Genomic DNA, 27,240 nt, shown 5'->3' with positions numbered 1-27,240 from the left:
GTTGTCCAAAGACCATCAGTACTGTAAACTTTGATGCTAATACTACTTCTTATCTCTTAAATGATAGGTATTTTTATTAGTATGTTGAAGGTAATTTCCATCTATATCTACAAAGCAGTGTAAAGCAAATACAATTGTAAGGAAATGCAGTTTCAATCTCACCTAGTGGAAAAGTGCAAGGACGGAGAAATAGGTCTGAAAATTCCCAAAAAGCACTTGGTACAAGTGTTGATCAAATTCAGATTCCTGTATATCATCTCTTGGTTTTTTTCCTACTCCCAAACAATCCTATAATCATGATGTGGAGCTTCTTAAAACAATGTTTCATTCCTTGCAGGTTTTTCATCCTCTTCATCACCAGAAATAGTTCCCTTAACAAGAAACTCTTCCCTAGATCTTGAAGATCAGACATGCTTCAATAAGGTGAGTTGCAATTTAAAACTGTACCATACCCACTGGGAATGAAGTTTGGAGAGATGGTAGGAAAACCAAGTCTAAAGTGATATTGATTAATAAATAAATAAATACACACTCGCATACATACGCATGCACACACACTTTCTTAAACTAATCATTATTCTTGCCATAATTTTCAGTAGTTATGACTGACAGGATTTCTTAACTTCTTATCAGGATTTTTAACATGTAGTCAATAAAGAATGACAAATGTTCTCAACTACAAGTTCCTTTTAGAACTTCTCAAAGGATCCTGTCTTAATGGGGACAAGGACAGTTATTTGTATCAAACCTGTTTCCTCTTATTGTCTCCAAAATATAGAGCTACATTTTCCCCTTGTAACCGTTCCAGGGCTTAAGCGCAAATCCAATGCAAAAGTGTTTGGGCTATTCTTCCACTTCTAACGAAAGTTGTGGAACTACCTGTTATGGAATAATTCTGTATTCTCTTTAGAAGTGACGCCATAGTGGGCTAGGCAGGTTATTGATCTATTCTGGAGTAGCATTAGCCAAGTTAATTCCAAAAGAATTTCAAGAGGCTCATTATTGTTGTCAGCGGTTTTCATCCACCTCTTTAAGATGATACTGAAAGACAATTAGATATTTCACATTTCATATGATCTTTAAACAATGTACACTTTTACTGGAAATGTGGAGATTGAAGAGAGAGCTGAACACCACGTAAGAAAATCCAGAGAACTGAAGGTGAAGATTGGTCTTTTAACTAACTTATACCATATTTCAGAGCACTTGTGAGTATAAATGTGGTGATTCCTGCCTTCATTCATTCTAGGTCCTAAATTGTTCCCTGACTTTTTCATCCATCTAGTTTGAGTCAATGTCTGTCAAAATACATTTATATCACAATGCATTCAGAGATCTTAAATGACTTAATATCAGGTGTTCACTGCTAGTATACAGAAAATAATTATAATTATTAAGAAGAGTGAAGTTTTAACTTCTCTGCTGCCTTATATTTTTCCTATTTTCCTTGCCTGGTGTAGAGCACATCATATTGTGGTAATGGTGCCACATCATGCAATGACTCAACTGTGAAACTTTCCCTAGTCCAATTATTGGTGAGTCCATCTTGTTTAATATATTCAGTAAGTATTTTTTTCCATTTTACAGGTAGGGTAACAGGCATACAGAAAAATCAAGCAACCTATATTGAGATCATGCAAAGACTCTGGAAATACAATCCCAGTGAGTCCTGGCTATAACGCTTTTGATGTCGTCATCACTGGCCACAGTCCTGGAAGCACTGACGGTAAGAAAATAGGTTCTTATGTATGTGAATATGCATTATAGTATCTCAGTCCATTTGAATTTGGATAAGTCTAAAAAAACCCTTTCTGTCATTTTCCAATGGCCAAAGATAAACCATTAGTGATTTAAAAAAAAGGGGGGGAAAAAAAGAAAAAAAAAAGTTGAAAAAATTTACTATAAAAATTACATTGTGGGGTTTTTTTTGTATTGACTGATAAGGGCTAAGTAGAAATTAGTCTGATATGTAAAAATGATGTCCATATTTAAGGTACAGGGGCTGCTGCTGATATGTAGTAATTTATTTAAAAAATAATAAGTACCTGAAAATAGATCTTAAAAATAAAAGTTATTTCTCCCATGAAAAGCTTTTTTTTTTTTTTTTTCATTTTGGCAAGTATCTCTGTCAATGATCTCTTTGCATACAACATTTCTTTTCCTTCCCAGTGTATTAAAAGCTATAACTTTCTCTGGGATTTTGCAGATTAAAGCAGGTCATTACCCTTTTTGTGAAGAAATTTTAGAAATCTGCTATATTACTTTTTCCTTGGCTCAGAGGTTAAACTGAAGGTCTTTTCCCCGTACTAGAATTTCACTTTGAATGTATGCTAAACATGAGGACAAGCTAGAACAATATGGCTGCTAGGTTGTTTTTTAGTAATGTTTTGAAGCATATGTAGTTAAGATTTTATTCTCAATAAATGCAAATTGTATTTTCCAGTCACAATATCTACACAGAAGAAATTAAGATGTCTGATACATTCATCTCTATGTCACAGTATCATACACTTGCTATTTAAAATTCACTGAAGAAAAAAAATGCTGTCACACTGTAAATACATTATTTCCAAAGTGATGCGTCATTCATGTTCAAGTCTAGTTGTCTATATTCTTAAGTTTTATGTTCCTAAAAGCTCAATTTAGAAGAAAAAGTCTTCCTTTTTCACTCTACTTATATTTTCCAACCTCAATTATTCTATGATTCTGTGATTTACAAAACCAAATACATATTAGATGGGGCATGAATGTAAAATGAAGGACCATGCTTTACTCTTATCTACACCTGCATTAATCTGCAGATACTCTATTGAAATCAAGAGTTATTCCTCTCTATGGAGTGAATTTACAACAGGTTAATGTCAGTGGCACCCACTCCTGTAAAGGAGAGAATTTGTCTAGATTCAAATTCTAAACCTGAAATTAGTGCTATAGGAAAATGGGAGGATTTGGGCCACTTTTTTCAGGACTATTTTAGAGTGCAAACACTTGACATTTTTTTTCTAAGCCATTTTGTGAGTCAGTTTTTTTCATGTTGAATACAGTAGTTAATTTCAGTCCAAAATGTTCACATTTTATAAGAAGTTGAAAAACATTATTATTGCAAAGAACTGGAACAAGAAAATAAAAAATATTAATAATAATAGTGTTATTAATAGTGCTATTATTGTTATTAATAATAATAATATTGTTAATGTTATTATCAACAACAGCAACAACAATAAAAACAACAATAGTAGTATTGCACAGGTGCTGTTCTTTGCTAGGGTTACTAGCCATGAAAATCCTCCTTTGGAATTTTATTTTGTCATAGCATAGTGTTTTCGACATGCACTTCTTCCTAACCTCTACTAATTAGTTTAAGAAAAACTGGAATAGCATGTGAATAAATAGTACTGAAGGGCAACATGACTGCTATTACAGTACCAACTAACTATGCCCTATATTTCAGGGAAAATATCTACAGTCTATTTCTAACGAAATGAAGGTGAGTTAATAGTGTTTTTGTTCAAAATGTGTTTGGGTGGATGCATGTTGTGAGGAGCTGTTAGTGACTCAGAAACAGAAAAAGCTTGCTCTTCATTTTTTGGGGAACAACTATAACAAAAAAGTTAGAGTGACAGTTGATATTGATCTTCAACGTGCTGAGCTCACAGACAGTCTGGAATGGAAGTTTAAATTTAAAATCACACATGAAAAAAGATGCTTTGTAAAATTGTGGTCATATTTAAGTTATCAAAAATTTTGTCATTGATCTCAGTGGAATCAGAATTCTTCTGCTGGGTACAAAGGAAGCTTTTCCTTTTTTAAATATGTAGTTACTTACATGAATATATGTATACTCTTAAGCTTTAACACCCTAACTCTATTAAATGTTAGGTACCCTGAAGTCATGCTGCAATAAACTTCATAGCAATTACCAAACCTAAAGAGTAAGCTCTTGACAGGGACATAATTCCATAAATGTTCTAATGCTAGCTGTGAAAATATATGTGTCAGAACTGTGACACAACCATCCAAAGGGCAAAGTTAGGAGAGGTTTAACTTTGTTTGTTAGTGGTTTGTCTTTTTCATATTTTTTTTCTCAAAGTAGAATTTGTTTTAGAAAAAAAAGGTCTCCTCTGCTAGTTCTGAGTTGAATGCTAGTCACTTGATTCTTCTAGGCACACAGGTGAATAAGAGAATCTGAGAGCAGATTTGAAAAAAATATTTTTACCGAATAAGTATAAGGCTTACTTTCCTTCTATGTAAATATTTGTACAAGCTATCAAATTACAGAATCATAGAATGGCTGAGGGTGGGAGGGACCTCTGAAGGTTCACCTGGTCCAATCCCATGGCTCAAGCAGGGCCATCTAGAGCCAGTCATCTAGGACCATGTCCAGATGGTTTCTGAAAATCCCCAAGGGGGAAGAGTCCACAACCTCCCTGAGAAACCTGTGCCAGTGCTTGGTCACTCTCGCAATAGTAAAGTGTTTAATGACGTTCAGATGGAACTTCCCATGTTTCTGTTTGTGCCCGTTGCCTCTGGTCCTGTTACTGGGCACCAATGAGAAGACCCTGGCTCCATCCTCCTTGCACACTCCCTTCATGTACTTGTAGACGTTAATAAGATTCCCCTGAGCCTTCTCTTCTCCAGGTTAAACAGACTCAGCTCGGTCAGCCTTTCTCCATAGGAGAGATGCTCGTTGGTGAATTGGTTGTCTCTGCTGTAATGGAAACACTGACAATACAGGATACAGTTCCGTAAGCAGAAATTCTAGAAAGTCTTTCTAGATAGCAGGTTGCTTTTCAGTGATGGATTCTTAACATCAAAGATGAAAATTTGTAGAACAATTCTAAACTTGTTCTTTAACCCAACTGGACAATGAACATGGAGAAGTTCTGAGAAAATGGTTCCTTTCAAAAGTAAACAACTTAATGAAAACCACCCTTCAGTTCCATCTTTACCAGAAACAATAGATATTGTGCTGTTATGGAGAGATGAGCTGATTGAACAGTCATGTAAACTTCCATGTGTCACAATCAGGTCTTGTGGTTCTACCCAAATTTTCCTGAAAGGAGGATATATTTTATTTCTTCCAAGCCTCTGTACGCAACAGAAATTACCTATGAAACAAAATTTCTCACTAGAACTGTAAACACCAGAACAAAACCAAGTGAAAATTAATAAATGAGGCAATATTATAGTCAGCTGCTAATTTTGATGGTTATACCCCTGATTTTAGTGGGGGTTTGTCCATTTCATTTTGTCCACTTGTCCATGTCAAAAGAATTGAACAATAACCAGTGAAATTACATATACGGGAAAACATATACCATGAGCTTTGATTACATTACAAAATTCACAGTCTCCCTGTGAGATAAGTAGGACATTTTATATACTCTGAGATTTTTAGGATCTCTCTTGAATCCCTAAATTGACTGGTGAGCTTGATCCTAGATCCATGCAGTCAGAAGTATGTTTGTCAGCATTTTTGTTCCCTTTTGAAAGTATCAAGCTGTAAGAAGATTCAAGTACCATCCCCATGTGCAAGCAGTTTCTTGTCAGCAATGCTTAACAAAATAGAAAGGATAGTATGTTCCACAGCTACCTTTATGATTTCTTCATGTTTATTTAAAAGGAAGGCAGGGCTGTCACTGACTTAGAAAACTTGAAACTGCTTTTCACTTGACTTTTTATAAGCAAAATTCTCTGCTTTCACTCTTTTCCTTAAATTTTCGTTATGCTTATTCAGTTTTAAAGTTTCTCTACTCCTTTGTCTACAGGTCAGAATTCTCTTTTCTTAGGCTTGAATCACATTTCTCTTTCACCAAATGACCAACATTTGTGAATAGCTAGTCTTTCCCACCAGTTTCTTTCAGCGTTAATCACACAAGGAACTTCAGTTATTTAACTCACATCATCTGTCAAGAAGGAAAAGGTGTGTTATAACAATCTGCTGTTGTCCATGTTTGTTATGTGATTTAAGATTTATATTACATGATTTATAAAGTTTGCCAGTACATATATTTGAATTTTTTTATCATCCCACACTCAGGATCAGACAAGCTTGTCCCATTATATGAAAATCAAAATTCCTTTGCCAGTCTGTATTTTGTTTTCATCACAGTTCACCTTTTTGACTGATGATCATCTTGGTCCACAAGAGGAATCAGCACCCAGTGACCTTTGTTGTGTGTTTAGGATTTTGTACCATAGCAGCAGTGACAATTCTGCAAGATGTATGGTAGCAGTGTCAGGGCAGGTCCCAGGAAGGGAAAAGACCAGGTAACAACTGCTCTTAATACTTACTCTCTACCTAAGTGTGTCCAGTGGTGGGGAATGGGCATGAGGGGTAGCAATTTCCTAGTTTAGGAACTGAACAGTAGTGCCCAGAATATTTCCTCTGTCTTGCCTTGTCAGTGCTTATAAAACATTGCATCATGTGTGTCATCCAAAGTTTCCTGTGGTGCTTTCATTTTGAATATCAGTTCACCATGTTGGATGGCCTCTGTGAACTTACATGTAGCTAGTAGTTTTTCTTGCCCAGAAATCTTGCAAAATAAAAAATTGAAGGCAATATAGAAACAGTATTGTTTGGAGGCAACAATATAAAACTTGCTGCAGGAAAAAAGTCACACAAACAGTTCTGTCCAGCGCTGATGACACCCTTTTAACGTTTGATTAGTGAATGACTTATTGTGTTAATACTATAATATTTGTTTTAAATAGGTTTCACACATAGGTGGCATGCATGCTTGTAAAACAGATAATACATATATGCTTTTTATTTTGCTTAGTAATAGGACATTCACCTTTTCGTATAGTATGCAGTGTCATCTCATAAATATCACGAATCAGATTGCTTTAAAGTTATGTTCTAAGAAACTATTCACTGTATCTTCTATGTTTATTAGGTCATAAAGAATAATTGATGTATTCAAAATAATAAACTTTGAGCGAAGATTATATCATGGTCTATAGCATATTACAGTCTGGATACTAGTTTTGTGTTCAGTCACATCTATGCCAGCAAATATATTATCTTTCTATATATGTGCATGTACATTTATTTAAGTACTGGCATCCGTTAGAAATACGTATATTGGTGTAATCTGAATGACGTAAAAAATAAAATGTGCACGTTTCCATCAAAAAACGAAATATTAATTTTATCCACAGAGATACTGTAGCTATTACAGATGTTTGTGTCTTAGATTCTGATTAGATCCCCAAAAGCTCTGTGTCTCCTGTTTTTGATGCCCATGTATTTGTTTAATTCAGTTATAAAAAACCTTTGCTTTTTCTCACAGGCTCGTTAATATTAGCAGGAAATTGTTCAAGCACTTTTTAAAGACACAGTGGAGCAAACATACGTTAGGCTGTGATTTTTTATCCTTCTGGGAAAAGGAACGACTTTGTGGTTTTTTTGGGGTTTACGTTGCAAAATGTGAAAGACTCATAAGACGTTTGTAGGCCCAAAATATACCAGCAGTGTCAATGAATCAGACTAGAGCAAAATAAGCTCACCAACTGAGAAAAAGATTGTTACTTGTCAGCAACTTCATCTCCTATCACACTTGCAGCCTTCTCCAGAAATCCCCAAAGTCTTTTTTAGCGTTCTTGAAAGACCATTATTTTGGGTTATTCATTATTACTGCACACTCAGTCTTCCCCCCACTGTAGGTAATTTGTGTTTGCCATCGATTTCAGTGATAGTAAGATCAGATGCTAAATGATCTAACAGTGTTTCAGGACCTGGTTCCAGTTGCTTAACTTATATCTGGTAGAACTTTCTCACCAGAAAGCCCACTGAGTCAGTAGAATAAATCTGAAAGTCAATGTTAATGATTCAGTAAGTGTTATTTGACTGAACTTGTCTAACTATGGATTTTATAATTCTAGCAAACTTATGACATATAACTTAAAAAATTATTTTCTTTTGTTTTCAAGTATGCTGGTTTCACACCAAAGTTGGCTGTTTGAGAGGGGACTGAGCTAGCTGTATTATCACATGCATGGAATAACTCAGAGTTACTGCTTAATAGGTGAAGTTTGCTATAATTACCATGAAAGCACGTGACTAATTTTTTTCTTGGGGTTGTGTGGGGGAGTTAGATCTATAAATAATGTCTTTCTGATTTTGAGAGGGAGAAATGCTGGCACGTACATCATCCCTTGATCCTGGAGAGGGTAGCATATCTAACTTTACATATACAAAGTTTTCTGTAAAATTTAAATTGAATTCAGGTCCCTGAAAAAAACAAGACAAAAGTCCAATTCTGAGCATGTTAGGTGACATACATAAGAAGTACAACTAACATACCGTGGTAAGTAGGTAAGTACATAACCGATATGTCAGTGCTTTGCTAGCCCAAATTAGGGAGTCAGTTCAGAAACCTCAAAAATCCTTGTCAGAAGTCATCCGAACCAAACTGTGGCCGGTTGGACAGGTGAGCCCAGACATTGCACTGCTGCGTTGCTGCTACTTAATAGCTCGCTGGAGCCATCACCTAAAGCCACTGAAACCTTGAAGCACTTCATGGGACTTTTGGCCTGGATCATCTGCCAAAATGCTTTAGGTTTAATGTTTAAGTTAGTTTTAGGTAACTTTTATGTGTATACAAGTTTTAGACATTTATTTCTGTAATTAGAAAATAGATTGTCTTTCCATGCAAATTATTTCCACTGTTCCATTTTTTGCGAAGATAACTTTATACGTCGTTTCATTTTGTTGTCATTTCTTTGCATCCATGGCTAGAATCTGTATCTGTGAATACTGGTCGTTCTGTACTTCTTTTGCAAAGACAACTTTATACCTCGTTTCATTTTACTGTAATTCTCTCTGCTTCAGCGGCTGGGCTGCTACCTGTGAATACTGGTTGAACCGTCAGAATCAGGCAGGCTTTTAAGAAAATGAGTTTTGACATTTCTTTCCTTAAGATGATCCCTTGTTTTTCAATTACTGCTTTCAGACTTCGAGATTTCTTAAGGTAACCCTGAGTTTGTTCCCAGACTGTCAACCAGATGGCAGCAGTGCCACGTCGGAGCAGCTCCCATAGCCTTTCCCTGACATCAAGTGTTAATGCAATTGACCAATCAGTGCTAAGATGATGGGAGGTAATTGGGTAATTGTATTTTACTGATCACAAGCAGAGAAAAGGGGGGGGGGGGGGGGGGGGGGAGAAGGGGTAAAAAAAAAAAAAACACACACAAAAAAAAAACCAACAGAGGGGAGAGAACGGAAGGGGAGAAGGAGGAGTGTAGCCAGAAAGACTGGCCCTGGGACATTTGCAAATCCTGGGGTGCCACTGAAAGGTGGGGAGTAAGAGAAAACCAGAGCGACAGAAAAGCGGAGCTACTCCCAGCAGCAACAGCAGCAGCTGTCTGGAACTGGATATATACATACATGCGTACGTACGTGCACACACAGGGAGAATTCAAGCTGAAGCTAATGGGAGGGAAGAAGGGTTTCGGCTGTGCAAAGGGCTATGCATTTCAGGGATGAAACTAAAAACTGAACGAAACGGCTGTGCTCCTGGGAATGTATCATCTTGGAAGGGAGGGAGGCAGGAAGGAAGGAAGAAAAGGGGGAAGATAACTGGCATGTGGAAGAAGATGGGAGACTAACTCACTGCTGTGCAGAAGGGAAATCCAACTTGTAGATCTGAGATACACCAGGCTGAGCTTGGAAATGAGATCAGACCTGCATTGAAACAGAGAAAGGGAGGAAAAGGGAGGCAGAGACTGGAGAGCTTTTATCTTTCTTCCTCTCTCTCTTTCCCTCTCTCTCCTCAAAGAAGAAATAGAAGTTTATCTGTCTCGGTGCTGCTGGATCTGTATAGCTGTTGGACAAAAGATGGAGAGGAAGCTGAAATGAAAAGCAAAGGGTGCTTGTGAAATTTACAGCTAAGAGGACAAATCGCGCTTCCCCGGGCTTCTTTTGTGCCCCCTTGGGGGAGTTTTAACATCAGAAAGATTTTGAGAAGTGTGGGGGGCAAAGGGGAGAGTGGGCGTTAAAAACACCCATCCTAAGTGTTTAAAAAATAACAAGGGGATGGATTTATTCTTGACAGCTGGTGGGAATCTTGAATTTTTCTCTACTGCCTCCCTCCTCCATTCCATTTAATGTGAGATTATGAAAATGCAGAGGAGTTGGAGGGAAGGCAAAAGGATATAACGTGGAGTTTGAAGCGAGGAGAGGGTGCTGATGCTGTGGATTGCTGGCTTTTTGCCGAAATCAAAAATCCAATTGCGCACTGGATTGTGATTGGAAATCTAATCAGATCTTTGGAGGGGGGGGAGGAGAGAGACTAAAAGTTTACTGTTTTGACAGACACAAATAAACATTTAAATGCAAAAGGAGATTCTTTCCTAAAGGAGGTGAGGGATAGAGAAAAAGAAGAATGGGAATCCCCGTTCAAATGTGGAGACACACGGATTGGATAATTGATAGTACAGCAAAGAAGGGGGAAGAAGAAAATTGCCTGGCAAGACCTGGATCTTAAGTGTCATAACAAAATTACATTAAAAGAACACAGATGGAGGGTTCCTTAAAAAGAAATACAGCCCTTTCTGCTCGCCAGGGAAAAAACAAATAGTGAGCAATGGAGAACAGTGGACCCAGAGAGGCAGAAAACCTCAGAAAAAAAGAAACTAGGCAAAGGATCCACAGTGAAATGAAAAGTTTCAGAAAGGAGAAGGACCATTCATCCTCTGCAAGGATTTGTGTTTTTTTCCTGTTATTTTAAATGACTCTTCTCCGGTGAAGGCAAACAGCAACATTTCCACTACAGCATTTTTAAGCAGAAAAGTTGAAAGCCACAGAGAAAATAAAGGACAGAGAAGAAAGCAAAATTGCCGGAGGGGGAGAGTTCAGCAGTGTTGGGTTGGATTGGCACCTATATGGAATGAAATTGCTGGGAAATTGCAATTGGATATCCTTTATTTTTATTTCCTTTCTTGTTTTTAATTTCGGTTTGGTTGCTGAAATGAAATAGTTTTCTAACCCCTCCCCCACCCTGGTTTTTCATAACCGCTTGGATTTCCAGCCGGATAGTCTTTGAGGATACAGTAAGTGCACTTTCCATTTTATTATTTTTTTCAAAAAGGAAATGTGACCCATTGGCTCTCCTCTTTCTTCTTTATCCCTCTTTTCTTGGATGTTTCCCCCACCTGAATAAAGAATCTGACTGGGTTTTGATAATGGCTGGAGGGGGGTGGTTGGGAATGGAGAAGGGAAGGAATAAGGATAGACCTGAATTCTCACAGTATCTCAAATGTTCCTGTTAGTAAAACTCTAGCCTTGGTAAGATGTTGCAGATGCCTGCCTGTGTGGCTCAAAAGCATTTTTGAACGTTCACTAGCAAAGAAATCTTTTGAGAAAGCCCCTGCAGTGAGTGGGGGGTGCTGTCTGATTGCCCATATGTATAAATGGATGCAAGTTGCATAGAATTGCGTGCACGGAGGGGCTTTATTTATTTATTTAGCAAGTGTTTAAAATACAGAAAGGGCTCTGATCTGAATGCTGGCATCCAGTCTGACATTGCAGATCAATATGGTATTAATAGAAAAATTTTGTAATCAAGCAGGGAGGTGAAGAATGGCGCTTTTTTTTTTTGGGGTGGGGGGGCGGGGAGGAGTAGGACAAGGGGGTTTAGTGGATTTTGAGGAGGCAGCTCTGAGAGAAAAGGCACGTTTTACACTCCATTGCTAAGAAAAAGCAGTAACAGGCAGAGAGGACATTCTTCTATTGAAGGGGAGTTTAGGAAACTGCTGTACTAGCCACCCGTACCCTCCAGATCTCCTAGGAAATTCTTTGTGATTTTGTGGTGAATCCTTCAGGTTCCCCTAGGACTTTCATGGCAGTTGAAGATTTACTTTGATTGTCGACCAGTGAGAGGGTACTGTGGTGTTAGAAGGTTTTTGTTATTATGCTCATAATGAAAATAATTAAAAAGTGGCTTGTAGATGGTGGGATTCACAGATCAGCAATGATGTGTAACAGACCAGTAAATGTCTCTCCCTTCCTGGAGAAATCTGGTGTGGGGGTGTGGAATAAAGGGAGGATGACACCACTGTGTTATAGAGGTCCTTGTTTTCCTGTGGAGAAAAGTGCCACTTCTGACCCCTCTCCTGGCATGACTGCTTAGCTTTTAGATAGGGGATTTTCTTTCTCTTTCTTCCCCTTCTCTTCTCCCTCATCTCTGCCCTTCTCAACCTTGGCCTTCACATGTAGAGGCTCCAGCTGAAAGTATTAGGCCAAAAGTGTTGGAACGAGAGAAAGAGAAACTGTTAATTAAATGAGCCATTGAACAGATATAGATATTTTCTGGCAGTCAAGGTGCAGAACTCTCTTTGCCACTCATTTTACTTTCCTCTAGCTGCAATACTCTGCAGGAGGGGAGAGAAGGCAGGGATAGAAGAGGTGTTGGTACAGCCGGAATTTAATGCTTTTTCCTGGCAGCATTTCCCTCTTCACAAGCTTTCTGTGTGAAACAACACAAACCAGAGCTCTAACTTCCCTAGATAAAAACATAAATAAATATCAGTATTTTCCTTTTCCCCTCTCTTTCTCCATTCACTCACATCACCACTGTTACTTCATGTGAATGTCCTGAATCTTTTGGCATAAAAATAGACCTTCTGTCTCTCAAATATGTCCCATGTGGTTCTGTTTGGAGGTCATGCCTCTTAAACATTGGCTACCTGTAAAGGATTAAGATTTAGGGTGCAATTCTGCTCCTAAGGAAACCTCTGGGAGTTTTGTTTGGCCACGCAAACAAAGCAGACCCTGTGTGCTGCTGTGTTTAGAAAAAGAGGAAAGTAGACACAGTAAAAATTGTTCCTTCCGGCTCCAATTACTCCCATCTTTCTCAGTATAGCTAAATCGGTTTAGTATGAAGTACTTTAGCCTCATTTATTTCTCTGGGCACATGCTTCCTGGTGGGACACTAAATGGGCAATAAGTTTGTCAGCATCTGAAAATAAGTGCAAAACTCTGTTCTCCATTCCTTCTTGTATCATTATAAGTCTGTACCCTATTGTGGGCTACACTTACATCAGCAGTTGCAGTAATAGAGCAGCTAAATTTATGTTAAGCTGCTGCTCAGTAATTACTGAAGGAAAAAGGAGCTGGCTAAGGAAAAGGCATCTCCAAGCTTTTCCCTAGATTGCTGTCAAGTGAACACATAAACAGAAAATTTGATAGAGCAACTCCAGTTTCTGACAATAGAAAGCTGCCATAGGTGCCTCATTCATTCTGTACAATAACTAGCAGGAGGATTTTCTTGATGCAATAAGGAAGCACTGGGAAAATTTAGCCACCAGTTTGGGCTGAAATAGGCAAACCTTGTCAACATTAAAAAGCTAGGGATGCCTGTCTGCTTCTAAAGAGGCAACAGTTTCACACTTCACTGAATGATTCATTTAATACAGTAGCCAAAAGACACATGGAACAACCCTGAGTTTAACTCATTCAGTCTCAAAGTGGGAGTGCGTATAGCATTTCTCAGCATTTGTGCTGGGGCTTATCCAGAGGCCAAAGTGCTAGTCATAAAACAAATGGCCAAAAATGTCAATCCAAACATCCAGCTAAATGAGGAGCAACAAATCTCCTCTAGCAGAGGCAAGAACTGGCTGTCTTTGCTGCTTGTCTTGCATGTGCCTGACAGGTGTGTCATTCAGTAGCATATGCTGGTCCTGCGGGTTGTCTTCTCTTCAAACCACGGACAATCCTTTTGGTAATAACCCCAGGCAGCTGGGACTTGGGCCCTGTACAGGGAGCCACCATTATGTGTATATTTAGACACCAAATGCTTATGCAGAAGGAAAGAGAGCGCTCCACTGGAGACTCCTGCTCCATTTGTTCTACTTGTTCTCCAGGTCAGAGATCACACATCTCAGACTTCAGGTATTCTTGGTAAACTGTAGGTTAGCAATGCAAGGAGCTAGCTAGTCCGTGTCTTTTCACGTATTGGGAATGATTTGGACTGACCTAGAACAGGAGCAGGTTCAGTTTGCTGGAACAGCAAATTTTGTGTTTGGGAGACAGTATCTCCCAGCCTGATAGAACTGATTAATGAAAAACGAACATTCAGACTGGGTGAGACCCAAGATAGAATGCCCTAGATGGGCACCAATGCAAGCAGTTGTGTGGAACTAGAGGAAAAGAAAGGGATTCCCAAAATGCTGCCATGGCTTCCTACATATAGGCTTTAAAATGATTTGCCTGTCACCTAAAATGCCGTCTCCCATTTGACATGAAGATTCTTGCCCTAGCCATATGAGACAGGAAGATTTTGAATGGGGCTCAGGACAGGAATTTAGCCTGTTTTGAGAGAGCTTGGTGCTGGTGAAAACCCACAAGCCAAGCTGTCCAGGAGTGAAGTTGCAGTATATTCATTGAAGGAGTGCACTGTGGACAGCAGTCGTGTGAGAGAGCCTCCATCTCGGTCTTGTCAGTGTGCCTTCACTTTGGCTTTTGGAGATATTCCTTTGTTTCTAATTGCTAGTGAGGTAACGAGGAGAGAGAGAAGGGTGCTGGAATTAGTGCCACTTTCAGTCTGGAAGGAAAATTACTCTGAATAAATGCAGTTAGCACCCACCAAGTTATTTTTAGAGTAGTCAAGCTGACTGGACTTTGGGCAAGCATTAGCAGGGGCTCTCCTGCAGCCCCAGCCATTCCCTTGCCAGCTGCTCTATGAAAATCATAGTGAAAAACAAGCCTCTTTTGGTTATAAAGTGCTGCCCTCGCAGGACAACCCAGATGAGAAGGCTTTAGTAATAGCAGGAGCCACAGTGGTCTGCAAGGCAGCCTTGCAGCATGTTTGAGTCTAGCAGTGTGGGGAAGGATCTGCCCTTTGAAAGGATCCTGTGTCTGCTTCTAGTACTGGCAGAAGTCATTGGAGCTGGCTTGTGATATTGTGGAGTGGTTTATTTAATGATGTTATTCAGAAAGGAAGAGTACCTGTTATTTAGCTGTACTGTCATGGGTGGTTTTTTCTCTTGGTGTGTAGAAATGGGGACGCAAGAGGGGAGATGAGTGTCCCAGTGATGTGTTTTAATTGCATATTCGCAAGCTGCAATACATGGAAGTGAATTAACGCATAGTTCCTGGTAGGGGGCCTGGATACTTTGCTGTCTGTTAGAGGAAAAGGCAAAAATCAGATGCTTGTGCATGCACACAATAAAAGAGAATCAGGATTTACATTTGGTATCCAAGGAAGCAAGAGCAGAATCCTGCAGGGCTTTCTGTTCATTGTTTAAATGTTGCCATAGCAATATCTCAGGGCACAAGTTACATGTTTTCCACTTCTGGAGTTGAGCTTTTCTTCCCTCTCTCACTGTTTTTCTCTCTCTCAATATACACAACGACCAGGGATATTGCCACAGAACTTTGCACAGCAATAGGAAAAGGTGTTTGAAGATTGTGTTATCTGTTTGCATATGTCTGTCTGTATGTTCTTCGCTGTCATTTTCTAATATGTTGGAAACCCAATTAGGAGGAAATTGTTGGATAGGAGTGGAGTGTGAGACTCTTGTTGTTAGGACATTGAGCATATTACAATATTTTGTGTAGTGGTGTTATGTTAATTGGATAGCTGCAGGCAAGCAAATTGTAGCAGTCGCTGACAATTAGAAACAACAATTAATTTCTCAGGACTGAATCTATTCCTTGGGCAGATAAAAATGCATTTCAGGTGTATATCAGAGTTTCTGTAAATTCAAATACTAACACCACTGTAGGAACTCTTGAAATTCTGTTTTCACAGTTCTGAGACAAGATTTACCCTTGCTGCTTGTGAAAGGGAGAGAGGCAGCATCAGACCACTGAATAAAATCTCCCATAGTATTTGCTGCAGAGCTTGTACTTGTTAGGTCAGAACTGTGGGGGAGCAATAAAACCAGGAAAGCAGGAGAATTATAAAGGAAACCAACTAACCCCAAAACAAAGCAAAAAAACTACAGCATCAACGGTTTCACATGCAACTACATAAAGCTTACTCTGAAGTATCACAGCAAGTTAAGTTAGATGAATGAGTTTTCTTCTGTGAACCAGTAGCAATTCTGAGCGTTCAGTAATGCTCTTTGTGTTTGAGGGATCTCTTTTCCATTATTTGCAGCTATGGGATCTAAACAGTCCTGTGCATTAAAATAATCCTCAGAAATATGAATGTGGTTTCCTTTCATGTTTGTATGGACACTATAGCATGTATAGCACTGACTTGTAGAAGGCCCAGGAGTTGGTGTTTTTCCTTCACTATATATATAAGAATGATTGCTCTAAGGGTCAGGCCTAACCCTGAAAGCCAGTAGCAGTAATTTTCAGAACGTATTAACGTAGTTTACATCTCCGGCACATTTGATTTTTGCTTACAAACTTCTTCACTTTCACGGCAATAGTCTTTTCACTAATGTGCCATGTTACATGGGAAATACAGCCAAGCACATAAAGAGTGGGTTTATTGATAAGCAGAGTGCAGCGTGAGTAACAACAGTGCAGGTTTCCTCACACTGTTTATCACTGTACTTCAGGCATGATCTTAAGCAAAAGATTGCCTTAAGAACTTGGGCAGGCACTAATTCTGTTCATGCACCTTGAACTTTCCCCAGTGTCTTTGAGATGTCAACAAAGGTGGCCAGCTGGAGTGGGGATGGGAGGTGCTCACCTCACTTCTCATGCACTGGGCTACTGCCCAGGCATCAAATCACTGAAGCTTATCAGATTCCATTGTCTTGGCTGGAATTTGAAGTAAGGAGCTAGGGATGAAAATTACTGGGTCCTCATCAGCTATAAACCAACATTTTACTTTCTCTTTAATCTCCAAACCCAACTATTAGTGAACAAGTGGAAGAGGCTGGGGTGACAGGCTATGCATAAACTGGTGTAAGTGTGAATTCTGTCTTGCAGAGAATAAATTAAAAGGATAGTTTTGATTTTTATTCGCTAATGCCTGTTGTTCTGTTCTAATGCAGCACTGCAACATGTATGAAGTAGTTGGTTCTGTAGTAACACTTTCATACAACCAGTTTCATTCTTTTTACATTTCTTTCTCTTCTGTTCTGTCATTGTGCAAAGATAAACCCAGTTCTGCTCCAGCTAATCTCAACTGGAGCTTTAGTAATTACTTCATCAGGATTGATCCTGCTCTGTGGCTTTTTTGTTTTATTTTTTCTTTCTCCTAAATGAAGTACAAAACTTGTTTTAGTTCCAGAAATAAACAATAAGTATTTATATTTGCAGACATAAAAAGATGATCCAAATACCATTTTGGATTAATATGCTATAAACTTTTAAATTTCTAAATGTTCCATGTTCTCTTTGGAGTCTGTGATGGCGTTCCAGGTATTAATGTTTCTTTTTTATCTGTGTATAATGTAATAATTGATGGATAATTAAGCAATCTGGTCCTTGTTACTGCCACAGCAAAACATAAATCTGTATTAACAAAACAAGATATTTTGTAAAATGTCATACTTTAGGGCTGAATCCTCAGTCATGAGTTAGAGAATTTGGTGGTAGTGTAATCTCTGTGCATTATCTACTCACATCAATAACTGAATATTGTGACATGTCAGTTTAGCAAAAAATGTAATAGTTTGCTTTTTAAAGGCTATAGAAGAAGATCTTCAAGGACAGAGAAGGGTTAAGTTAAGGAACTATAGTTTTTCCTCCATCAATGCATGCAAGTTTCAAATGAAGTGTGCAAAAATTTATTAAATTCCATGAGCTTCTTTGCCAAAGGGCATATGTGTTGTGTTAAGGATTTTTTACTTAGCTGTCTGGTTTTACAACAATTTTCTCTGCCAGTGCTTTATTTGTGAGCCCTTATTGGACAGGCAGGTTCTTCTACAAGTGGTTATATATTATTTTTCCAGAGGCAAGCTTTTATATTTGTTACATCATTTAAAGAACTGAGGTTCATTTTTGTTGGGGTTGTTGATGACAACAGCTACTCAAGGGGAAGGGTGGTGACCCCATTAGCCTTTCAGGTTGCTCGTATGCAGTGCAGTCTACCACTTCAATAAGAGTTTTATTGCATTTAACGCCCGTGTGAATTTCGACTGTATGTGGTGCAGGGAATTAAAACCATAATGGATTTCTCTTTTGAGGTCGAAAAACCTCACCTTCAGTGAATGTTCATGTTGATATCCCTCTTTCTGTAATGTACATTTTACTGAGTAGTCTGGCCCTGAAGATTGAGTTGTATACATTAAGGAAAGGCCTGGAGGTAACCGTTAAAGACTGCTGAATGAAACCATAGCAGATGATGGCTTAGTCCATAAGTAACTTTCCACATATGTGGAAAAAAATAATTGTATTTCTTAATGGGAAATTTCACTTTTGGGGATATGTATAAACATCTCATGCAGCAGTAGTAGAATGTCATTTAGAATTGCAGAAAATATAGCTAATAGTTTCCTATCACAAAAGGTATTGCATCTGATTTAAAGTATCATCTAGATAAGATTTCTTTTTTTTGTGACAGAGAAAGATGAAGCTGATGATTGCCTATAGCAAATGAAAGGTAAAATGCAGCCAATGATGCTGCTTCAGAAAGACCTATCTTTTAAACCTGAGGAAAATTATAAGAAAAATTGATGGAGAGAACATATGAACAGAAGGTTGTGAATATGAACTGGACAGTTTCTAGGAAAATATTCTTTTGCAAGAGAAAAAAACCCAAATCATAAATGAGTTCACATTCAACTCTCAGCCTGTCTTTGATACAAGGCAAAATGATGCCAAAATTTAGCAATTAAACCCAAATCAAACAAAGCACTATATAGTAGGTAAAAAAAAAGAGGAAAAGAGATAAGGCCTATTAAAAAAGAAAAAAAGCTGTAAAATGGTGGGCTTAGAATATACTAGAAATGAGGGACTATCCTTCTTCTTATTCTTGCTTTTATTGGAGTTATCCTATGAAGAGTTATTGGCAGTAGTGATGCAGAACTGAGAAGTATTTCTATTTATTACCTGGAAAAATCATGATTAAAAATTCTTATGAAAAGAAAAAGCAAGTTAAAGGATATTGGAAAACTTCTATTAGGGGTAAATATTTTTAGATCAATAGTCTCTTTATACTTTTCCAAAGAGTACTCCAGAATATATATCTAGAAAACATTCCGATGATACAAGTGCAATGAACCAGGTAATCATTAACCATTTAGTCTGACATAACTTGTAGGTAAAATAACAGAAAATCCAACACAGGATTCAGCTGATATAGAATTAATGCAGGGGAAATGTTTAATTGCAATAGTACATTATTATGGGAAGTATTTTCTATCAAGCAAACACTTTGACTCTTGGATGACGCTGAAAGGTTGGTAGATAGAAGTTACTATCTAAATATAGTGCACTTAAACTTTGAATTACATAGGATACTTAAATAGCTTGGAAGTACTGGTCAGATATTCAAAACTAAGTGTTGTGGGGAAATATATTTGAACAAATTATACAGATATTGTAACATTTTTACAATATTTGTATCAATGAACTAGACAGATCATTGACAGAGAATTACACTTAACCTAAATGTAGGGCCCACAGCTGGCTGTTGGGATGGGAACATGAGGGTGAACTGTGTGGCCAAGATAACTGAGGGGGCATGTCACCAAACTGATGATGCTTTTGAGGAGAATTTAAACAACAACAACAAAACAAAAAACCCAAACAAACCCCAAACCTAAAAAAAAACCCCAAAACCCAAACCAAACTTCTGAAACAAATCTTGGGAAAAAAGTATAAAAGAAACATGAAACTTTTTAAGCATGAGTGGCTAGGCAGGTGAGAGAAACAGAGCAAAAAATTTTGTTTGACACTGCCAGATGTTGCCCCATGTCCTTGCAACCTTTGGCTTGGCCTGACTGAGCTGCCTCTGCATTGGATACTGTAAGGAGCCAGTGGAGTTACTGACTGCACAAGGTGCAACACGCAGGGACCCACACTTTGTAAATGCATGTGTAAACTCTGAGTGCTTTCTTCCCGGCCTGTGCATTAACAGATAGCATGGGACCCTACAGGGCTGGACCACCCATGTCTTGAAAGGAGTGAGCAAGTAGGGGAGCCTGCACTCCCAGAAGTGAGGATGTGCTTGTAACCCATGTGGTCCATGAGGATCTGAGTGATATTACTTTGGGGGATTAATTCTATAGAGGTGTTTAGAAGTTTTTAGGTGTTTATTGTCATTTTGTAAGTATCTAATATTATGGTTTATCTGCTGTATTGCTGATCCTGAGCTGGCAGTGAGTGCCAGTTTATTAAATGTTGGTTATAGTTTAAGTCACTATAATTTAAATCACATGATTTGATAAGTTTTTCCTTGCAACAGTAAGCATCAGCATGATAAATAAGACAGGTGTGCAGAGTGATGTTGGATGCAAAATATTATGTATGAGAAGGACAGATACAAGATATACCTTTCAGAATGAGGGACATTTGTCTGTAAAAGCAAGTCTGAAAAGGATTTGAGACCGTAACAGGCAAGAAATTCTGTATGAGTTCCCAAAGTGATATTGTTAAAAAAGACTATGTTGTATGAATAAGCAGGGAAATAGAATAGTGATTTTAAAAATTTCAGTGGGAAAACTGGGATGCTATTTACATTTTACTTAGTCCACATTTTGAAAATTATGTTAAAAAGGAAGAAAAGAGACACAAAACCACTCTGATGCTGGGGAAAAAAAAAAAAAGGAAAAATTCAGTGCTCAAACTTTAGTCTATTGATTAAGAAACTTGAGAACTGATATGATTATTGTATGAGGGAAAAAGATAGATGCTTAAATGCTTTCTAGAATAAAACTATAAGAAGAAGAAATAGTTGGAATCTGAGGTCTTATAAATTCAGATTACAAATTAAGGGTAGATTTTTTAATGGTGAAAATAATTCACCATTTTAAAAACTGCTTGACAAAGCTGCATTTTCTCTATCTCTCGGAGTCCATGTACACATATTGGGTCTTTGTGAAAGGCCATTGTAGTGAAATATGCTTTATTGTGTTTTGTATATTTTGATATTCAGAAGGGCAGACTAGGTGGTTCTGAGTCCCCTGTACCCTCAGCCTGTGATTCTGCAGGTAAAAGGAATGTAGCCTGCACATTCATGACCAAACTTCCAATCCTGTCATCAACAAACATGTCTAGCTTGAATGCACAGAACACCCCAAAATTATTTCACTGCACAGTCCCTCATTCCCTCTCTGCTGAGAGTGCTAACAGAAGGCCCAAGAAGTTTTTGGGTGATCTGCTTTTTGTGGCAGTATTCTGACTCAATCTCAGTACCTCAGATTTCTGTTTGGGTTAGTTAGAAAAACATCCTTTGAAATTATTAATTTGTCAAATCTGAAATGTTTATGGAGAGTAATTTTGAAGGTCATGCTGAGGGCGAACAGGTACTCACTGTGCATATTGACCTGTCCACTCAGTAGCCCACCCACTAACTTAGTTTTGTGATCAAGTGTCTGGCTCCTTCATAGTTCTCTTTAGAGTGGAGAGATTTGCAAGCTTTGCATGTCGTACCTCTGAAACGCTGACTAATCAGCAGCCTGGGCCTCCAGCCTGAAAAAGCCCATCGTTTAAGCTGACACAGGAGTTCAACACCTAAAGCCAAAATGTCCCAGAGCTTTTTTCTAGCTTAGGCTTCTGGATATGAATCCAGATAGGAACTCCTGCCATAGTTGGTCCTGGTGCCAGGCTTCTTTCCAAGTCTGAGATGGGCTAAATATAGAGGTGTCTAAGTTGGTATATCCTTCTCTGTTTCCCTCTGCTTACAAGCCACTAAACATTGCTCTGTCCACATTTTTTCTTGCTGTGAATGGTTGTTAAGCATTTTAGACTAGAAATGTAATTTTCTATCTTCATAAAATAATTCAGTTTGTGGACTTTGTTTTACTTGTTTACTTCTTTTGCTAATGCATGTACTTGGTTTGGGAAGACAGAACAGAGGAAAGCATTAAATAAGTTAGCCCCTGTATCTCTGCGTAATAGCTTTTGGTAGCATAGGTTGAAAATATGTTCAGTCTCAGTGGGCTGTCTTCCCATCTTTCTAGTTACTCTTCACCTGATTTCTTGGACGTGGTTTGTTCTGAACTCTTCTGGAAAAAAATACAGATGGAAATCTAAAACAAAGATACATATTTCATACTTAAAGGTGAGGTTGGTGGTGACTTTATCTGTTTAGTTTTGAGTTTCATAGTGTGTTTCATAATCCAAGTCGATTTTTCATGTAAACTGTGTTTCCTGTATTCAAAAGTCTTCCCGGAGTAGTGGGCAATTTCATTGTTACAGCTGAATGTAGTTAGCCTGAGAGGTCATGGACTGTAAGAAAGTATTGTCTGAGGTAGCAAAGGGCATTCCTTCAGAGGTAACTACATGCAATTGCTATCAACTATAAATTGTTAACAGATTCTATGTCCTCAGATATCCAGTCCTTATTTCTTTCACCCTTTCTGAAAAAAATCACCAAAATTGCAAGTCTTAGGAGAACTTGACCTAATTATTGCTTCCAGAGTTCTTTCCCCATCTGTGATGCCTCAGCAGTACAGATGTGCATAAGGCATATTTTGAAGTGACAGATTGTAACAATCATACTTCCTTTTTCATCTTTAACCTTCTTTGCACTACTTATTACTCTCCACCCATGCTGTATATATCAACTATAGCTAACAAAAATGTGAAACGATGGTATATTATTTGATACTCTATTTAATTGTCTCCTCTTTACCATTTAATCTATCACTGAGTAAGATAATAGTGCATATTCTTCTTGTAATGTGGTTTCATAAGATGCTGTTCAGAGTTGTTGTATCAGTGTTTCCAAAGGAAAACTAGGACTTATTAGGCTTGATTCTCCTTGTGGCTTGTATTGTCATTTATCACTGAGTGATGGAATTCAGACAGTACAAAAGTGAAAGTCTAGTATTTTGCGCTCTCCTAACATAGGTGAAATGGTTTTATACAAGATCATGGGAACTTGAATCCTTTGCAGACTCAGTCACCCCTTTTCAATACTGCAGGGACCACAAAAAGCCTGCTGACCTTTCAAATGTTCCTAATTTTAGGACACTCAGGATGAGGTTAGAGACAAAGTTATACTTCTGACCTTGCTATTCTACGCTACATTGTGCTCCTTCTTGCACCCTTTGCTGTACCCAGGCTTTGGATAGATAATCATTGTTTTGCAGGATTATAAAAATGAATGAAGTGATCTCACATGCTTGCTTATGGGAGAAAACAATGTGGATGGCACGAGTATAACACACTAACCTGCACTGAACTTGCACTGAGTGCTAGCATAGCTGCTGCATGTTGGGTTACATTATACCAAAGCACAGACTAAGAATGTCTGTCGGGATAGTCAGTGTAGTAATCAGCATTTTGAAAATTCATACCCTACCTTCATTGTTACTCTTTATTCCACATGTATGTTCCACATAGTATGGTTACGGATTTTCAGGGAAGGAAGTTATGTGTTCCTTACTGCTCCCTTATGGCTCCCACTGAAGCCAGTAACTTCCCCTACTATTGAAATCCTACAAAAGTGATCATCTAGGATAATTTTCGTATAATGTATTTATTTGTATTCTAACTCCTCCAGCATTTTGTAACTTGATGAGGCATACTTTTACATATCCCTCATTTTCTTGACTGTGCTTTATGCAATGTTTCAGTCCTTACATTTTAAATCAAATAAGAAATCAATTAAGTGTAGCTAAACTTTGCACCACTGTTCCATTAACTTATTACAATAGGTGGTCATTTGGGAGTTGGAAAACCAAGACCTAAGTCTAGCAGACACTGTCTGGGATGGTCCCTTTCTCTCTTCTCTGTTCTAGTTGCTTCTTCAGAGTCCCTTGGCAGAGGTTCATGTAAACTCTTCTCAAACCACTGACCAACCGTGGGACCAGCCAAATGACTTCAGAGGCCAACATGGATTCAGTTTGCTTTCTTGGAGATCTAACTTTGGCTGTGAGCTGCTCCTCACTCCTTGACTAGAGTTCTTTACAGATGTTGCCCGTCAATAGTTCATCCCCTCCCAGTGGCAGCAGAGTTCAGAAGCTCTTTTTCTCATGCTGAGCTTCCAAGGAGACCTTTGGTGTCAGAGGTCTCTTGAAGACTGTGACTGTCATTGAATGGTCATGGCAGTTGGGAGAGGTGTCTGAGGACTGGAGAAAAGCTAACAGTTGACTGTTTCTGAGAATTTCTGCAGCTCTTTTTAAAGAACAGTTTAAAAACTTGCTGTTCTTGCTAGCTTTTCCACGCAGATGGAGCTATAGACCAGAATGCAGCCTCACTGTAACTAAAGCAAATTCTATATTGAGGAAAAGATGTACTACAGGAGCTGTCAGATTAATTTTCTATGAGTTGAACTACTTCCACTACTAAAGCTATGTATTCATATAAGTGTGTGTGTGTGTTCAAGAGGGCAGATTGCTATTGAAAGTTTTGGAGTGCATTTGGCCTTAATACATATTAAAGTGATGATTCATTTCACAGGTGGTTGCATTATAGAAAAATAGCAGGAAATAGTATTTTCTTATATATAGCAAAAGACCTCCTTCTATATAACTTTCTGTGTAGAAAAGGGACAGAAATCTCCACACAGTAGTCATGTAGATCTCACAGGAATTATAACATTTACTATATGGCAGCTAGGTAAAAAAGTAACTGCTTTGAGGAAGGTTTAAGAATGAATAAGTTTTTTCCACAACAAGTAATGAAAATATTCCCCACCTTCCAAAGGCAAGAAAAAATATGATATCTTGTATCACCACTTTCACCCTCTACCACATCAAATGATAACTTTTAAAGGCTAAATGCAATTAGGAGAGACCTTTAAATACAGTCGAATGGACAGTCTTATCTACTGTAGTGTTCACCACCAAAGATTCCTTGACTCTGATCTTTGTGTGGCTTCTGATGAATTGTTTGAAACAAATTACACAGACTACATGTGCTCCATTTTACCTCTCTGTAACTTAAGAGAAATTACTTTTGCATATTGCAGGACAAATCCTTCCAAAATTTTTGCAGCCATAACTCTCCATTTGTAAGAGTTCAGACATTAAAACCAGTTTCATATAATTTAAGAAGTGGGAGTGGGATTTAAGAGGTTATGTGAACTAAAGCTTTCAGTTGCATGAGAGGTCCTTAAATATAAGGCGTTTTGTAAGCACGATTTTTATTGCAGTCAGTATCACCATATATAAAGCACAGTGCTTCAGTGCAGAGTAAGAGAGGAAAACAAAAGAACATGTACATATTTTATCTTTAAATATTCCATTAGTGAAACAATTTTGGAGACATAAGTCAAAAACTTCTTATCTTTCCATTCTGAAGAAAGTTTTTTTCCTGATCTGCCAGCAATTTTGTAATACCACTAACTATTTTATATTAAGACTCTTAGTGATTTTTTTCCTCCTGACTTATTTTACCTCAGGCATACACTGAATGGAACAAACAAACAAAGAAAAAATTCCTTCCTTAAAATTAAGCAAGATTGCAAGCCTGACAAGACTTACTTTTAAGAGTAAACACTTGCAAACATGATCTTATTCAAATGTTACTTTGATATACTAGCTCTAATCAAGTGAATAAGGAGTATTCAAGTAAAATCTGTTCAGGCTTTCTACGTATTTTACACTGAAATTATTATTCATTTATTTTCCATTTATACACTGGAATGGTTGAAAAGCACAATGCCCAAACTCTTTTCTCTAGACACTCTGAAATTCTACCTACTCTGTCAATGTCAGAGTAGTTTACAAACTTTAAAACTATGAAGTTCTTTTTGTCATAATTCACAACTTTGCTTCCATTTGACTTCTTGATGTGTCAACTTGCGTGTTTAGTAGATAAACCACTTCCCACTGCTAGATTAAAGGTTTCTGTAGTGCCCCATGAATATATAGATTTTCTTTTTTCCTTCAACCTAGGGAACTGATTGCATTACTCCTTCTTTGTGGAAGTTTAGGACCAATTCAGTGTCAAAGATCTAGACAGCTAATTGCCAAGTATATTATATATCTGCAAGTGCCTGTAAAAATTTTGGTTGTGTTAAGGGCTGGGACCTGATACAGCTGGCCTTAACTTTTGTGGGAGATATTTAGTCATGACAATACTTGCTTTGCTTCTCCTATGTTAAATTTGCTTATCTAGGCATTGCAAAAATGTATGGAAAGGTATAAAGTCAGCAACTGGTGTTAGGTATTTTTATTGAAATGGTAATGAATTCTCTGATACCCAATCATCTCCTTTAAACCTCCCCTCTATTTATGCAGACACTAATCCCCTCCCTGCTCTGCAAATGAGCAGATAGAGAGCCTGGGAGAGTATGTGGACTCTGAAATGTGATTCAGAGGTCAAGAGATTCAGAGTCTCAGGAGGAAAGTGAAATTCACAGCTAAGGACAATTTACGGTGACCAACCTGCCCCTATGAAGCTCCCAGCACAACCAAAGGGCTTGGTGATGTCTCCATTTCTCATCTTGTCAGTTGGCATGACTTTGCATAGGAAGGCATGTCTCTTACTAAATTAGAAATGCTCTGATGACTAAAAACTGGTATTTGAGAAAGGCTTTCCAAGTGCAGATCTTTAGCTGAATTTAAGGTTCCTATCACAGTTTACCGTTTCTATACATGAATCACTGCTTATAAATTGCAAATTCAGTAAAACAAAATTCAATTGGATGTCTGGCAGGGGAAAAACATAGTGCTAGGTTTATGACCTTTTTTTCTTTTTCTTTTTCTTTTTTTTTTTTTTTTTTTTTTTCCTTTTTCCTTAGAGCTGTCTGTGGAGGTAACAACACAATTAAGACACCTAAATCAGTATCACCAGCATGCTTGTCTTAGCTTGGCACATGACATATCTTCTAAGAATTGTGTTTAACATGGAGTCTTCATGTTAAGAAAGGTGTTTTGAATAGCTTTTGTGAATTGCTTAATTGTTTATTGATCTCATAATTATCCAGTTTGTTATGCCTTTTTTTTGTTTTTAACCTTAGCATTACTTCATCCTCTTAAAAGTCTTGGAAAAGGTTTGCATTAATTCAGAGTTCCTTATTAAAGTTTTGTGCATTGCTTAAATTCAATGTTGCCAGAGCGATAAGGACAGAATTTCTTTAGAGGTACCTCAACAGTCAATTAAGCAAATAAAGGAGAAATTGTCCACATGTTCAGAATTCATTTCTCACATTGGAGGCAGAAGATAGTTATGGTGAATTTTGCAATGGGCTACTCCCACGGGGTCTTATTTTA

The 27,240-nt window shown here is 38.0% G+C and overlaps 1 protein-coding gene across 20 annotated transcripts in view; it reads left to right on the top strand.

Moving 5' to 3' along the window:
* LRRC4C (leucine rich repeat containing 4C) overlaps positions 1-27,240 on the top strand; it is a 548,895-nt gene that overhangs the window by 433,140 nt on the left and 88,515 nt on the right. For 8 of the 20 annotated variants that reach the window (XM_080396367.1, XM_080396365.1, XM_080396369.1 and 5 more), the window contains one exon: positions 338-27,240. This exon is cut by the window's right edge and continues 23,406 nt beyond it. The gene's annotated coding sequence lies outside the window, so the exon portion shown is untranslated. The remainder of the gene's footprint in view (positions 1-337) is intronic. The other 12 variants (XM_080396375.1, XM_080396364.1, XM_080396378.1 and 9 more) reach the window with 5 other exon arrangements.

Source organism: Falco punctatus (assembly GCF_963210335.1).
Source record: "Falco punctatus genome assembly, chromosome: 7".
In the NCBI taxonomy this organism is placed as follows: Eukaryota; Metazoa; Chordata; class Aves; order Falconiformes; family Falconidae; genus Falco; species Falco punctatus.
The sequence above is the reverse complement of the archived record's forward strand: the minus strand, read 5'-3'. Positions and strand labels throughout refer to the sequence as shown.